The following is a 16,839-nucleotide window of genomic DNA, read 5'->3' as shown; positions in this document are numbered from 1 at the left end:
GCTAGTGCTGACTATCCCTGGGGCCAGGGGGCTAGGGCCAGAAGGACCATCTGTGTCTCTCAAATCATGCCAACACATAAGACAGAACCCGCCCCTGGTTGTGGTCCAATTGGCCACATGGCTTCTGGAGCGGTTATCTTCAAAGCAGGATCGTAAATGTGCCCTCCAGCACATCCCTGTGACATTGCCAGTTGGATGCCCACTGGCCCAGGCAGGGACCAGTCATGCCAGTGAGACCCATGCCAGGTCTTGGATCCATTGAGAGGTTAGTGTGGTAGTTGGGGCATCTGAGTAAGTCTCTACATGCCTGGCCCAGGTCCTCGACAGCTCAGACCTGCTGGCCCCTCAGGCTGTGCAGGCCTTATGTAATTGGAATGCCAGGCAGCACCTGCGGACAATTTTATCACACTCTGTATAATGTGTAAATACCATTAAGTTAGACAGATTTTCTCATTAATTCTCGGTCCCAGTGACAGACCAGGAATTAACACAATTGATTTTCCAGTCCCTACTCATTATCAATCATCCCCCTAGAACTTAGTCACATTTCATCTGTTCCACCTGGGCCCCAGCATCCATTTGGAGGCTTCAACATATATTAAACTAATAAAGAGCAATGGGCACTGCCGTGTCTGCCCTGGAAACCGGTGAGGAGGCACCAAGAAAGAAATCTTGGGCAAAGAGTTGCTCCTTGGGCTTGTGGGTGGAAGCATGGACCGCCCTGGAGGGCACAGTCACGTCTCTGGGATGCTGGCATTGGCCAGCATGTGCTCAGATGAGGGCATTAGTGACTGCATCCATTATGAACTGCCATATGACAAACCACCCTAAAATTTAGTGACTTGAAACAACAACGGAGGTGTTTGCTCGCGACTCTGTGTGTGGATGACTTGGGCCAATCTTTTCTGGGTTCGTGTGCAGTCAGCTGGTGGCTGGGAAGAACAGGGGGTCTAAAACTGGCCTCGAACTTCCCTGGTGGTCCAGTGGTTAAGACCCTGCCTGGCAAAGCACGGAATGTGGGTTCAATCCCTGGTCCCGGAAGATTCCACATGCCATGGGGTAACTAAGCCTGTTCACCCCAACTACTGAAGCTGGTGCACCTAGGACCCATGAGCCACAACAAGAGAAGCCACTGCAATGAGAAGCCCAAGCACCCAACTAGAGAGTGGCCCTCACTCACCACAACTAGAGAAAGCCGTGCATAGCAAGGAAGACCAAGCCCAGTCAAAAAGAAATAAAAAATTTAAAAAATAAAACTGGCCTCACCAACATGTCTGGTGGTTGGTGCAAGCTGCTGGCTGGGTGGTCTGGGGACCTCAGCTTGGAAGGCTCCTCTCTGCTTCAGGCGGCCTCTCTCCCATCAGGGGGCCGGACCTGCCTCCTTCATATGGCTATCTGCCCAGAGGGAGGGGAACAGAAACTGAAGACCTGTCGAGGCCTGGGCTGGAACAGTGCACAGCTTCCTTTCCTTCGTCCTCTATTGGTCAAAGTAAGTCAAGGATCGACTCAGATTTAAGGGGCTGGGTAGGAGGCTCTGCATCATAGTGAGAAGGGCGGGGCAAAAGCACCTTGTGGAGGGGACCTGCCACACGAAGGGCGCTTGTCCCAAACAGGGTGCTGTAGTCACCAGTCTGGGATCAGGCTCTCAGGTGCTCCTCCAATGGACAGTTCCTTCCTGATCCTTCATGCCAAGGGGAAGTGGCACTCACTCAAAACCTGACTTTGGTACCCACTAAAGCAGTGGTGTGCACTGCAGTGACATGAACAGTAACCACACCCAACGCTAAGGGAGGGGATAGCAGATGGGGGGAGGAGATAACCCATGTCAAAGTCTTTTATTTTTATTTTATTGCAGTGTAATTAATTTACAACGTTGTGTTAGTTTCTACTGTACAGCAAAGTTAATCAGTTACACACATATACATTGTTGCTGTTGTTCCATCATTGCCTTGTCTGAGTCTTTGTGAGACCCTGGACCGACTGCAGCATGCTAGGTTTCCCTGTCCCCTTCACTATCTCCCAGAGTTTGCTCAAACTCATGTCCATTGAGTTGATGATGCCATCCAACCATTTCACCCTCTGTATACACATATCCACTGTTTTTTTAAAAATTAATTTATTTCAGCCGCGCTGGGTCTTCGTTGTGTGCACAGGCTTTCTCTGGTTGCAGCAAGTGATGGCTACTTTTCATTGCTGTGTGAGGGCTTCTCACTGCAGGGGCTTCTTTTGTTGCATAGCACAGGCTCCAGGCACACAGGCTCAGCAGCTGTGGCTCAAGGGCTCTGGAGGGTGGCCTCAGCAGTTTTGGTGCACAGGCTTAGTTGCTCCATGGCACGTGGGATCTTCCCAGACCAGGGATCGAATCCGTGTGCCCTGCATTGGCAGGCCGATTCTTTACCACTGGACCACCAGGGAAGCCCTCATGTCAGAGTCTTAATCCTGCCTCTATCGGACTTCAGTGCCCCAGGGGATGCTTCTGGGCCATCTCACCCGCAGGGCTTAGTAGTATTACAATTAATTTTAATAGTAACAAGAGCACACACACAGAAGTAAATACATCGCAAACAAGTGCATGTTGTGTGTGAGGTGCTCATTCCAGTTCCAAATCCAAAATAACTGTGGATCATCCACGGCTTTTGACTACCTGTTCTGTTCCACCCTCACAAAGATTATTTCAATTATTTAATTTCAGGGATATAATTATGGTAGTATTAACAATCTCTACTGACAAAGGGCTTTGGGGGTAAATATTTTATTGAGATGTAATGTCCATTCAGAAGAACTCACAAATTGTAAGGGTATATATATCCTGGAAGAGGGCATGGCAACCCACTCCAGTGTTCTTGCTTGGAGAATCCCATGGACAGAGGAGATTGGCGGGCTAGAATCCATGGGGTCACAAAGAGTTGGACCCGACTGAAGCGACTTAGCAGCAGCAACAGCAAGGGTATAGTTCAGTGAATCTTCCCAAAATGAATGCACCTGTGTAGTCTGCACCAGGAAGCCCCCTCTGATCCATGCCTTGCCATAAAGGGCAACCAGGCTCCTGACTTTTGACACCATAGATTAGCTTTTTTTAATATTTATGTATTTATTTGGCTGCACTAGGTCTTAGTTGCGGCACATGGGATATTTTAGTTGCAGCATGTGGGATCTAGTTCCCTGCCCAGGGATGGAACCCGAGTCCCCTGCATTGGGAGCATGGAGACTTAGCCATGCTAAGTGCACAGGCTTTCTCTAGTTGCAGCGAGTGGTGGCTAAATTTTGTTGCAATGTGAGGGCTTCTCATTGCAGTGGCTTCCCTGGACCACCAGGGAAGTCCCATAGATTAGTTTTGAAATGTATATTTGTAGAGAAAATGCTTTCAGGAGATCCATCTGCACCCAGGTCCCAGGCCTGAGACAAGACTAGGGCATCATCACTGCCTTCAGGGCTGTAGGATCAGGGGCCTTGTTTGGGGCAGGGAGATGGTCTTTCGGCTTCTCAGAGCTCCTCTCCATCCTAAGTCCTTGACTGTCATCCTTAGGGCAAAGCCCTTTGCTCCAGAGAACACCCCTTTTGCTGCACCAGACCAGAGCATGGGAGCGGGAGTGGTGGCAGAAGGGGTGGGCAGAAGAGTGAGGGGAGGGAAGAAGGGGTGACTGGAGGTGAGCAAGCCTTTGAGGCCACTTTCCTTCCATTTTCTCCTGGAAAGCGGCCATCATCCAACCCTTGTCACTTGGAAAGTGTGGCAAGCTGTTGGACAGTGTGGAAGTCAGGTGAGCTGGCAAGGACAAAGAGAGGAGGGGAGGGTGAGAGACCCTTCCTGAGTGCTTCCTAGAGCAGGACAAAGGGGCTACAGGGGGAGGGGCGAGCCCTCCCTCAGCTCTGATATTCAGTGAGCCTGTGCGCTCACCAAGAATCATCACTAGGCAATAATAACCATCTTTATGGAGACCATTTCAGATGAATTCTAATGTGCTTTATTATGTGACTTTTTTTAAGAAGTTCTGCTACAGGGAGGTGAAAGAGGTTCTGAATATTAAGTAATAAGAGGTTACAAAGGGCATCTGTGCCGGGTGGGCTCATCCCCAGTTAATTAGCTCCTTAATACCCATCAGGTAGGGAGGATGGCAGAACAGGGTCTCCCCAGACCCCACTCAAGGATTAGGTTCTCTTTTCTTTCATCAAAGTTGTCCAGGTGGACCAGGGTGCTCTCTGCCCCCCTGGGAGACCCCTGGCTGGGGGCCTGAGCTCACCTGTAATCAGCCCCTGGACCCCAGTAGGGGAAGGGGCAGGCAGAGAGTATGGTATGGCTCCAAGTGAGGCTGCAGGGTCATTGGGATGGATGGGACACTGGGGCCTCCATCCACCCCTTCTCTGCCCCATCTATCCCACTGAGATGTGGAGGAGGCACCTGTGGGGACAGAGGTGGTCCCATCTCTGAGCCTCCAGGGTTTGAGGGTCAGCAGAGCATTTAAAGTTCTCCCCATACTCCAAACAGGTGCAGAAGGGCTCGGATAGTTCTTTAGTCTTACACTGTCAGTCTCAAAGCAGAATGGGGGCTTCCCTGGTGGCTCAGTGGTAAAGAATCTGCCTGCTACTGCAGGAGACACGGGATCGATCCCTGATTTGGGAAGAGCCCACATGCCATGGAACAACTGAGCCCATAGCCACAACTACTGAGCCTGAAGCCTCGAGCCCTAGAGCCCATGCTCCAAAACAAGAGAGTAGCACCCACTCACCACAACTAGAGAAAAGCCCATGCAGCAATGAAGACCCAGCACAGGCCAAAATAAACAAATAAATTAAGCCTGCGTTGAATCTTTATTTTGAAAAAAGCAGAATGGGGTGACCAGTGGTACATGGAACCAGGTCCCTCTGAGAACTGACTCCCCTAAGTCCCTCACTCTCTTATCCAACCCCTCAGGCTCTCCCTCCCAGGGCAGCAGCCCATGGGACAGTTCTCTTCTCTTCTGTCTCCCATCAAAACACCCAGCTCACATGGCACTCATTTTGGGCCCTATCGCCGGTTCTCCATGGCGACGGGTAGATTTTTTTTTGCCCTCTGTGAGCCCTCCTCAGTTATACACTTATATTTTAGCAAGGACCTCTGGGAGATATAATGCTTTCATTCACAGGGCTGACTGATGATGGAATCTGAGGCACCAGGCAGGTTGCTGCAGAGCTATTTAGGTGCAGGAGAGCCTCTGAGCTTCCATTAAATCATAGCCATGGTGACCTGATGTAAGAGGATATACTGCTCTTTCCCTGAAAACTTTTCACCCGCAAACCAGCATGCTGCTGTCACGTGCAGGGTCCTGTCTTTAAGGATGTGCTCAGCAGCAGATCACTGAATGAATCCCAAACAAAAATGCAACCCATGACTTTGATCTCAACTCTTGACCTCATGTTGTGGTTGTTATTTAGTCACTAAGTCCTATCTGACCCTTTGCAACCCCATGGACTGTATGTAACCTGTCAGCCTCCTCTATCCATGGGATTCTCCAAGCCAGAATACTGGAGTGGGTTGCCATTTCCTTCTCCAGGGGATCTTCCTGACCCAGGGAGTGAACCTGCCTCTCCTGTGTCTCCTGCATTGGCGGGAGGGTTCTTTACCACTGAGCCGCCGGGAAGCCCGCTTGACCCCACCCAGCCTCCCCGATTCTTAGAGTCAAGGCAGAAGACCAGAGGTCCCCATCATCCCTTTCCCTAATGTCAATTAAGGGTGCAGTCCAGGTGGTGGACCTTGGAGAGAAGGAAGGAACCAGTCCTCAGCCAGGGCAGCTCCTTCCCCAAGGCTGACCCAGACCACTCAGGGCGAGGGTGGAGGTCCTTCCCGCACCCATTCCATCCCAAACTCCAAATCCCACAGAAGTGCAACCTTCCAGAAACAGCCTGAAATAAACACACAATTCTCAGTTTCTCTGTTCCCCTCCTGCACTTAAGTGCCTATTAGGGATAAAGGGACGGGAACAGAGGACAATAACATCTGTTTTTCCAACAAGCCAGTGACAATGCGGATCCGGGGGTGGAGCTCATGTCAGCACGGGCGCCCAGATGCAGCTCCACAGTTGCAGAAGCAACCGGCACTCCATCATTTCTGAGATTATCTCCCCGTAGGCCTCCTGCTTCTTTGCTTTATCCTCACCCGGGGAGCTATCACTGCTCTCCGCAGGATCAGATCTGCCTCTCGGCTTGCTTTTTATCTCTGTCATGGGCTGGGCCTCTGCTTCAGAAGAAAGTTGGGACTCTCAAGTCCTCTGATCTCGGTGCTGCCTTCTCAAGGCTGGGACCAAGGTCAGGATCCACACCACAGAGCCTGGTGGAAAGAGCACTGGGGAAGGAGTCAACGGACTTGACTTCTAATCCCAGCTTGGCCACTGGCTCTGTGACCTCTCAAGGATGGATCTGTCTGGGGACATGGAGAGTACGGTGCTTAGCCTTGCGGCAGGAGCCTCGGTTTCCTCACCTATGAGATGGACGTCACATATCATAACTCCATCCTGGAACTGAGATGACTCTCAAAGGTTATGCACACATGAAAGTGAACTGAAAGTGTTAGTCACTCAGTCATATCTGACTTAGCGAGTCCATGGACTGTAGCCCGCCAGGCTCCTCTGTCCACAGAATTCTTCAGGCAAGAATACTGGAGTGGGTTGCCATTCCCTTCTCCAGGGAATCTTCCAGACCCAGAGATCGAACCCAGGTCTCCTATACTGCAGGCAGATTCTTTACTATCTGAGCCACCCAGAAAGCCCCATGATGTGAACCTAATTCAGGTCAGACAGCAGAAGCATTGAGGACAAGGGCCCTGAGGCACTGCAGTGTGGGTTTTGGTAGGAAAAAACAGTCTGAGGCTGTTCAGCCCAAAGATGATATCTGCCAAAGATGCAGGAGACATGCTTCTGTTCCAGACTGGAGGGATGGCTGAGATGACCTCAGGCTGCACAAAGCAAATATAATCATCCATCCTCCTCTCAGCAGTGGGAATCCCAAGATGCTCTCCCTGATGGGCCCATCATCCCTGCTTCTTACTTCTCCTTCAATAAACACAGGGCAACTAGTCCATGAAGCCCCCATGTGCAGGGGGAGCCAGAAGAAGGGTTAGAGAGGGAAGCAGGAGGAGAGGCAGGAAAGGGAATGGGAGAGGAAGACAATGAGGAGAGAAGCAGCTGTGGTTCTTTCCACATTTTAAAGGAGATTTAAATTGAAAATGAGGTTTATAAAAAACAAAAACAACCCATCACACTTTCCACCACCCTCCCCGCCTTTGTAAGGAGAAGCATTGAATATGAACAAGATTTTTAACCAAATGAGGGCTGCGTAGACAGTAAAAGAGCAGATTCAGGTGGAGCCATTCTGTGACCCTGTGACCTTGAGCAAACACCGGTCTTAAGGTCGTGGGGAGGTGGGGAGGAAACTGTCCCAGAGAAGGTGTGGTAAACCTGGAGGATGGAGGCTGTACCCCTGGGTGGTATGGACTGCTGTACCACTTCCACGGCTTAGACCCTCTCCTCCCAGCAGCCCAGGCCACTTCCAAGAGCAGCCAACCAGGCTGGGTGATCAGACTTTGCATGGGACTGGAGGACGAGTACTGCAGATCTCCTCGGCCGGCAGTGGGGTGTCTGGGGCAGGGCCTGGCCTCTCCCGGGGTGTGGGGTTCCGCCTGAGGAAGCAGGTCTTCTCCCAGCTTGCAGGCTAAGCAAGATTAGTTGCAACGAAGGGCTGGGGGCTTGGATTCACAGAAGTCTTCCCCACCTGACTAATCTTCCGCTCGACACCTCCCCACTGTCGTTTCTCAGAAAAGGAATGGCTCTTCTTGTGAAAGCAGCCCGCCCCATGCCCCACCTCTGTCCTGAGCTGGCAGGATAATAGACGGCTCCATCTCCCTGCTCTGCCCGAGCGGTTCGGGGCTATCATTTGCTCACAGCCCCCATGGTTTCCTTTTATCCTCTCTGGAATTGCACGGAGATTGGTTATCTGGTAATTGAGATTGTTTTACAAGGTGTCGCTCATTGCATTGAGTTTCATTAATTTTCAGCTCATCCTGAACACCCAGAGCAATAACTGCCCTGTCAGTGAGAAAGCAGAGGAGTGGGTGTCCCTGCACTTACACACGTACACACACATACACACATGTACACAGGTGCACATACATGCATGTGGGCAAGACTTTTTAATTTTTTTAATATAATGACAACCCTGGTAAAACAGACTTCAGATGTTTGCTGAATGTCCTTCACTGGTCGAACTCTGACAGGAGACCAAGGAGATGAAGTCATCCCTCCCCACGGCACTTAGGAAATACGATGCCCTGAAAATTCCTTTAACTTAGAGATTTTTCATTTTTTATTTTTGGCCACACTGTGTAGCATGTGGGATCCTAGTTCCCCGACCAGGGATCAAACCCACGCATCCCGCAAAGGAAGTGAGGAGTCTTTCTTTATTTGGCTGCATTAGGTCTTTAGTTGCAGCATGCAGGCCTGACATGGATCAAACCCGTGTCCCCTGCATTTACAGGCAGGTCCAGAGTCTTAACCACTGGACCACCAGGGAAGTCCCTAACTTAGAGATTCTTGAAGCTCCTCTGAATGACAGGCCACTTACAACTGTACATAAGACTATCTGTCTCTCCATCCAACACTCTCTTAGCACCTGCTCAATGGTCAGGCTCACAGGGCCATAAGGCATTCAAAGAAGAAGCTATTTAGACCAGATGAAAGGCTTCTTGAGGAAGCCCCAAGACCAGAAGCTCAAGCATACTAGGCTTTGGTGGGGGGAGGGCCAACTTTACCATAGTCACCCCACTGAGATTCCAACCTCCTGAGACAAAGGTTCTAAATGGGTCCTGCCTTGGTTTTTCCTCATAGAACCTTGCCAAAGCAGGTTCCAAAGCAGGCACCAAAGTGGGTGCCAAAGCAGAGCCCCACCCCCCAGGAAATTACTAAATGGATCCCCTCCCCAACGCACACATAGAGTTTCACAATGAATAGTTTCATTTCTCTTCAGTCTCCCTTACTATTTTATAAGCCAAATGAGGGCAGGGACTTGATCTTGTTCACCTTGTATTTTTAGCTTTTAACACAGTGCCTGACATTTATCAGTGGCACAGTGGTAAAAAATCTGCCTGCCAATGCAGAAGACGCAAGAGATGCAGGTTTGATCCCTGGGTCAGGAAGATACCCTGGAGCAGGAAATGGCAACCCACTCTAGTATTCTTGCCTGGAAAATCCCAAGGACAGAGGATCCCGGGAGACTACAGTCCATGGGGTCACAAAGAGTCAGACACGACTGAGCATACACAGTTACAGTTGGCACTCATCAGATGCTCAGTGAATGTTTGCTGAGTGAATGAATGATGACCATACCAGGCATTGCTCCAGCACTGTGAAGAACACCATGATGTCAGCTGTGGGTCTTCTGCCCTTTAGTGGGGAAGTCTGAGATTATACAGAAACAACAACCACACTCTAAAATATTCATCAATAAGAGAGGAAAGGGGACTCTAAGAAATGCCTGGGCTTCCCAGGTGGCTTGGTGATCTGCCAACCAGTGCAGAAGATGTGGGTTCCATCCCTGGGTCAGGAAGATCCCCTGGAGAAGGAAATGGCAACCCACTCCAGTATTCTTGCTTGGGAAATCCCATGGACAGAGGAGTCTGGTAGGCTACAGTCCATGGGTTGAAAAGAGTGAAACATGACTTAGCAACTAAATAACAACAACAAGAGGTGCCTGCTACATCCCAGGTACCATGCTAAGTATTCTCTGAACATATTTCATTTAAACTCAAAACTACCCTACAAAGCAAATACTATCATCCTCCTTTGTAGAGAAGGAACTGGAAGCCCATGGCTTGGCTAAGCACGTCTATAGGGTGAGTGATACAGCCTGGAATGAATTAAACCCAGTGCTGTCAGACTCCATGAATGTTTCACAGTGAAGTTCCATGAGTGATGTCTGAAGTGCTTGTTTGTCTGTCTTTCCTCTTGGACTGTAAGATTCCTGAGGATAGAGAACTGGTCTCACTCACCATTACACCCCAGAGCCTAGTGGCGGGTTGGGGCATAATACTTGCTCATTTAACTGTAACTGACTGTCTCTTCTCACAGCTGACTGCAGGTGGCGCCAGAGAGGAGCAGAGGTGAGAAAGAGGCTTTTATCCTAGCCAGTGAATTGATCAGAGTCTATGACAGTGGGGAGTGGAGAATTTAATCTCTGCACAGCTCTTGTGCCTCTGTTATGACACTTAGGATGATGTCAAAATAAAACATGTATGTGTCCTCCCCACCAGTTAGTTCACTATGAGCCCTAAAATTAGGCAAGGGCATACCCATTTATCTTGAATCCTAGGACAGAGTTGGCACCCAGTAGGTTCTCAGTGAAGGTCTCTGGCCAGGAGAAGCATCGGCTAGAAAGCCCTCACTCGTGACCTCTGACCCTGCATCTGGGCTCCTCCTCACCTGCTATCCCCCAGTCTCTGCAGCCTGGAGCGAGGCAGTCTTTCCATTCTCCTAACACGATGCCTTCCCTGGGCCTTGTCTCTCAAGGCCATTCATCTTGATTAGGTATTGGCAGCCTTGGCTGATTAAATACCCCACCTCCCCTCCTGTTTGTGTCTCTGTGAGGAGGTGTCAGGGTTTTTCATTCTTCAGGCTTTCACCTTGGCAGCGATGTGACAGCCCTCAGCACACCTGTCTCAGTGCTGCAGTTGTGTGCTGCGTTGCCAACGATGTTGATTAGGGAAAACTTCACCTGCACTCTTGGGCAGCATCCCAGGGACTTTCTCCAGCTAGGCAAATCGGGGACAGCTGTCCACCAGTGCAAGCTTCTGAGAAAACCATCACCCTCATGGCCACTTCTTCCTGGAAGCCTTGATCATGACTCATCATCACCTCCTCCAGGAAGACTTCCTGATTAGTTCCATCTAGCACCCCCATCTCTACCCTCAATGTGCTGTGGTTGTCAGGGGTTAGTTGACCAACGACATGCGTCAGCCTCCCCTCACTGAACACAGAGAGTAAGTCTACTGTATCCCAAACACGTGTAACTCACAGCTCCGGGTGCTGCTCATCCTGACGGCAGGGAGGGGCTCTGCCTCCCTGAAGAGACTGAAGTCTCCCCCAGCCATATGCTCAGGAAGCAGAGTCACCTACATTCCTGATGTGGGCACTCAGATTCAGTGGCTGGGTGAGGACGGCAAGAAGGAGAGAAAATGGAGGTAGGCACCTGGGGGAACAGAAGGAGAAATTTTACCTGAGGATGGACCTTCCTGTGTCATCGTGGGCGGGCAGGGGCAGATTAGACCTGAAACCTCAGCCCATACCGCCAGAGCAGGTTAGACAAGTGGGCTTAATTACCATCTCCACAGAGTTGGCCTCCTGGGGATGCTGGAGGGCACGGGCAGGGGGTTTGCCCTCTGGCCATCCTAACCTAGAAGACCAGAGGGTAGCAGCCCAATGCCAAGGCCAAGGGCAGCGCCCAGCCCTTGGCACCTCCTCTGTGTACAACTGCTTGACTCTTCTGCCAGGTCTCGGGCTCTCTGCTTCCTGCACTAGAGTGCCACCGCAAGGAGCAAACTGTCCTGCCTGGAACCACCTCCCCAGCCCTGAGCCACCACCTCGCTGGGCCCACTGCCGGCCTGGTCGCTCGCATACTCTTGGGAGCCACCCCAGGAGCCCCTGCCGAAGAGCACTGGTGGGACTGAGGAAGTGGTGAAGACTGTGTCACTCTCAATGCTTCTAAAATCCCCTTCTCAGGCACCCACACCCCCAACCTTGCTTTCCCCTCGCTCACCGCCCACCCACTCCCCAGGGCAGACCAATTAACTGAGACTCCAGTGTACAAGGCACTGCAGGACATGCAAAGACACAGAAGAGGTGCAGAACTTGCATTGAAACATTTCAGGTAAGAACCATGGCTCTGTTACTAGCTGGGTGTGTGTGAGCATGCTATCGCTACAGTCGCGTCTGACTCTGTGTGCCCCTATGGAGTGGAGCCCGCCAGACTCCTCTGTCCATGGGAACTCTCCAGGCAAGAATACTGGAGATGGTTGCCATGCCCTTCTCCAGGGGATCTTCCCGACCCAGAGATCGAACCCGCATCTCTTACATCTCCTGCATTAGCAGGCAGATTCTTTACCACTAGTGCCACCTGGGAAACCCAACTAGCTGGGTGATCCTGGGCAAATGTAAGCATCTCCCTCAACCTCAGTTTCCTCTCTCATGATAAAAAAAAAATCTCAATACACCATTCCTGAGGTTTTTCTGAGGCTTAAAAGAATGTATTTAGGGCCCTCCTGATGGCTCAGTGGTAAAGAATCCGTCTGCCATTGCAGGAAACACGGGTTCAATTCCTGGTCTAGGAAAATCCCGCACGCCACGGAGCAACAAAGCCCATGCATCACAGCTACTGAGCCTGTGCTCTAGAGCCCGGGAGCTGCAACTACGGGAAGTCCGAGCACCCCAGAGCCCGTGCTCCCCAACAAGAGAAGCCACTGCAATGAGAAGCCCACGCACTGCAACTAGAGAGTAGTCCCGGCTCCCTGCAACTAGAGAAAAGCCCTCGCAGCAACCAAGACCCAGCAGAGCCAAAAATAAATAAACAAATAATTTTAAAAAATAATGATAGTTAAGCTTTGAGAACAATGCCTAGCACATGATAGCTTTATTACTGTCATTCACTAAGTATTTCAGCAAACGTTTATTTTTTTAGAGGCTTCCATGTACCAGGATGGAGAAGGGAATGGCAACCCACTCCAGTATTCTGGCCTGGAGAATTCCATGGACAGGGGAGCCTGGTGGGCTACGGTCTGTGGGATCGCAAAAAAGAGCCAGACACAACTGAGCACACAGCACATGTACCAGGAAGACGAGCTGGATCTTAAAAGATCCTAAGAGGAACTGCCCATCTTCCCTTCCCCGCCCAACCCCTTGCCGCTCAGGGGCAGCAAGAGTTCAGGGTCAGAACTCTCACACCTGTCGGTCAGCCCTACAAGTCCAACTGCTCCCAGAGGTGGCTCGGTCCTTCAGCTCCTGCTCTGAGTCCCCAAGCCCTGTGCTTGAGATGACTTAGGTGAATAAAGTACCCTAGTCCTACCGGCTCCTGGGGGTGCTGACAATAGACATTTGACAAACTAACAGGTGTGTAACACCCACACCATGCCCAGGCTCACCCGGTTACACCCCCTGTGACCCTAATGGAGATAATTCTAAGGCAGGCTAGGAGACAGAGGGACAAGGCTATGGCAGGAGTAAGGGAGAGCTGACTTGGGGTGCCTCCAGAGTCACAGCAGCAGAGGACTGCCTCTCTGGATGTATAAGGTTGACTAAAATGTTCGCTCAGGGTTCCCGGGTGCTGTGTGTGTGCTCAGGCGTTCAGTTGTGTCTGACTCTTTGCAACCCCGTGGACTGTAGCCCACCAGTTTTCCCTGTCTATGGGATTCTCCAGGCAAGAATACAAGAGTGGGTAGCCATTTCCTTCTTCAGGGGATCTTCCCAACCCAGGGATCAAATCTGAGTTTCTTTCCTCTCTTGCATTGCCTGGTGGATTCTTCAGCAGAGTCACCTAGGAAACCCCAGGTTTCCCGTACCATCTTACAAAAAAAACTCCAATGAATTTCTGGCCAACTCAATATTAGCATCATAGGAGGGCCACAGAGCACCCTTGAAATCTGGTTGAGTGCAGGTGATCAAGACCCTCACTGTCCCTCTCAAGGCCCTGGGGCCCTCCCGGAGCTCCTGCATCTTAAAGTGGGTCAGGGGCACCTAAGTGGGGAGCTTTGCCCTGTAATTACCACCCTTCCCTGGCCCTGGGAACCTGTCTGAGGGCCCTCCTGAAGAGGCAGGTTTGGCTTTTGTCACCTGGTCAAGCAGGGGACCTGACTCAGTTTGTACCACTGTTTGGCATCCTGGCTTAGTCCCTCATGCTGGGAGGGCTGTCTCAATTTGAAAAAGGGCAAATCACACATGTCAACTGGCTGAGACCTAAGTGCCAGGTTCTTGCCAGAGGCACTACTTTTACACCAGCCTGCACAGTCTGAAGCCCTTAATGAAACAGGCTGACAGTCCATTAGCCGCAGAGTGGTCTGCGGGGCTCAGAGGAAAGAAGCTGTCATCTACCTCCCTTCAAGGTCTTTCAAAGGGGAAATCAACTGTGTGTGCATGTATGTGTGTGATCTTAAAAAAAAAGAAAGCAGTATCAGTCACAGCCATCCCTGTTAACATGGGCAGACAGGCAATAACCTGACATCAAGAACCGTCAACATGTTTCTTGTACTCTGTCCTCCCAGCCCCTGGGGGGCAGGTCTGAGAGATGAACCCATAATAACAGAGCACCCACATCACAGCATGGGAAGACCATTAAGGTCTTCTCATATACCCCCTCCCCAATGTCCAAGTCTTTGCTTCAGTGTTCCTGACAAGGAAGAACCTTTCTCTTGAATGCCTCTAGTCACAGGGAACTCACCCCTCACTGGGATGTTTCAAACATCTCCCTTTCCAAATTCCTCTAACAACTAGAAAGTTCTTCCTGACCTAAGAGCTTAAACTTGGGGCCAAGTAACTTCCACCTCTTCTCCTAGTTTCACCTTTTTTTTTTTTTTTTTTGGCTGTACTGAGTCTTCGTTGCCTTGCAGGGGCTTTCTCTAGTTGCAGTGAAAAGGGGCTACTCTTCATCACAATGCACAGGCTTCTCTTGTTGTGAAGCATGGACTCTGGGGCTTGCAGGCTTGGTAGTTGTGGCTCATGGGCTTAGCTGCTCCATAGCTTAGCTGCTCCACGACACATGGAGTCTTCCCAGACCAGGGAGCAAACCCATGTCCCCTGCGTTGGCAGGCAGATTCTTTTCCACTGTACCATCTGGGAAGTCCCTAGCTTTGCCTTTGATGTCACACACACACACAAACATAACCTCTCTCCAGTCTCCTTTCCATGCTGACATGGTTTTAAGTGTCTTCACCAGTCTGCCTACTGCTTTCTGAACAAGATCCAGCTTATGAATAATATCTTCAGAATGTGGGTCCCACAATGAAAGACATAAAATCGCTGCCGCAGTTATTACCACTGTGAAGACACAAGTGTGTGTATGCAGGTAGAGATGAAGTTCCTGGAGCTGCATTTTCACACATTTCACATTTCACCCCATATTCTCAAACGCCTTGCTGAAATCCCAGTGTATTATATCCAAGGCCTGCTCCTGATCTATCACATTTGCTTTATCCAGAAAAGAACTAAGAAGGAAGGGTGCCCAGGAATGGGTTTAGCCAACCACATGGGGTCAACAACACAGGGATGGGCAGGACCTGTGCCTTCCTTGTCCTGGACACTAATCTATTCATTCTACCTCAGGTTACATTAACCAACAAGGAAGCCAGAGCTCATCACTGACTCCAACTGAGCTTCAGGCCAGGTAACAGGCTGCTTTTGGTTTTAATATAAGGAGGTGGTGCTAGTGGTAAAGAACCCACCTGCCAATGCAAGAGATGCAAGAGATGCAGGTTCGATCCCTGGGTTGGGAAGATCCCCTAGAGAAGGAAATGGCAACCCATTCACTCCAGTATTCTTGCCTGGAAAACTCCATGGGCAGAGGAGCCTGATGGGCTCCAGGGGCTACAAAGAGTTGGACATAACTAAGCACGCATACACACACACACAACAGAAGAGTTGGTATGATAATATGATGTATGTCACTATCCAACCCCAGAAGAGGCCAGCATTGAGCTTCTAAAGGCCCCTGGGTGGGATTTTGTGCAAAGGTCCTAAAGGGGTGGAAAGCAAAAGTGTTAATCATTCAGTCATGTCTGACTCTTTGTGATCCAATGGACTGTAGCCCACCAGGATTCTCTATAGAATTCTCCAGGCAAGAACACTGGAGCGGGTAGCCATTCCCTTCTCCAGGGGATCTTCCCTGCCAGCAATCAAACCTGGGTCTCCCACATTGCGGGCAGATTCTTTACCATCTGAGCTGCCAGGATTGGGCAGGAGGGAAATGCTTTGAGTAGGTCAGGAGGATGAGGAAGTTCATGGAAAAAGTGAAAGCTTCCACAGGACTGGGCCGAAATGGGGATGCAGTGGCCAAGACAAGAGCCCCCTAGGCCCATGGTACTCAGCAAGGAACGCTGCTGTCGGGGGCATTTTGAACCCTTCTAGAGCAGAGTGTCCAAGAAACAAAGGTAAATTCCAGGGCCAACCCCCAGCTTGAAACAGCAGGGAAGCGACCTTACAGTGAGCAGACAGAGCAAGGGCCCAGTCAGTATTCCCGGCTCTGGCCCCACAGAGGCACAGGCGTCCTGGGCAGTCCTAAGGAGGTGAGAACTGACCCAGGAGATGACTGAGGCTGAATTTCCATCCAGGTCCACTGGGGAGCAGAGTGAGTCTGACTCACAGAAATAAGAGCAGTTGAAGCTGTATCTCAGGGTCATCAACACCCACCACGTCTGCTGCCGTCACTCTGCGGAGCTTTCCCTTCTGATGTCATATAGTGGTATGGGGGGACCCAAGCGCACTGCTTCATATTTACTTGTGGTAAAGTCTTCCTTTGATACATCAAAGCAGCCTTTTCAGTCTTGCAGAAATTCACCTAACTAGACTGTTATCCATTCCATGTTATGTTTGCTGGCTTCGTTCTAGAGGACATACTGTCAAATGCCCAGCAGAAAATCAAATGTCCTCTGTCTGCACATTCTGCATCTATCAGCACAGTGACCTGCTGCAGAGAAGTGAAAGTAGGAAAGAACACAGGTTAATCTGGCCTGACTGGCTCTTGGCAAACCCATACTGGCTCAGAGAGGTCACTACTGTCTTTTCTAAGGGCTCGTTGAATCTGGTCAAACTCACCACCGAAGATCAGGCATCCCGCCCC

The 16,839-nt window shown here is 50.5% G+C and overlaps 1 protein-coding gene across 1 annotated transcript in view; it reads right to left on the bottom strand.

Annotated features, from left to right (window-relative positions):
- The window catches only part of DISP3 (dispatched RND transporter family member 3), a 238,036-nt gene that overhangs the window by 208,285 nt on the left and 12,912 nt on the right, over nt 1-16,839 (bottom strand). The gene's annotated exons all lie outside the window — the stretch shown is intronic.

This window comes from Odocoileus virginianus, chromosome 11, assembly GCF_023699985.2.
Source record: "Odocoileus virginianus isolate 20LAN1187 ecotype Illinois chromosome 11, Ovbor_1.2, whole genome shotgun sequence".
NCBI lineage: Eukaryota > Metazoa > Chordata > Mammalia > Artiodactyla > Cervidae > Odocoileus > Odocoileus virginianus.
The sequence above is the reverse complement of the archived record's forward strand: the minus strand, read 5'-3'. Positions and strand labels throughout refer to the sequence as shown.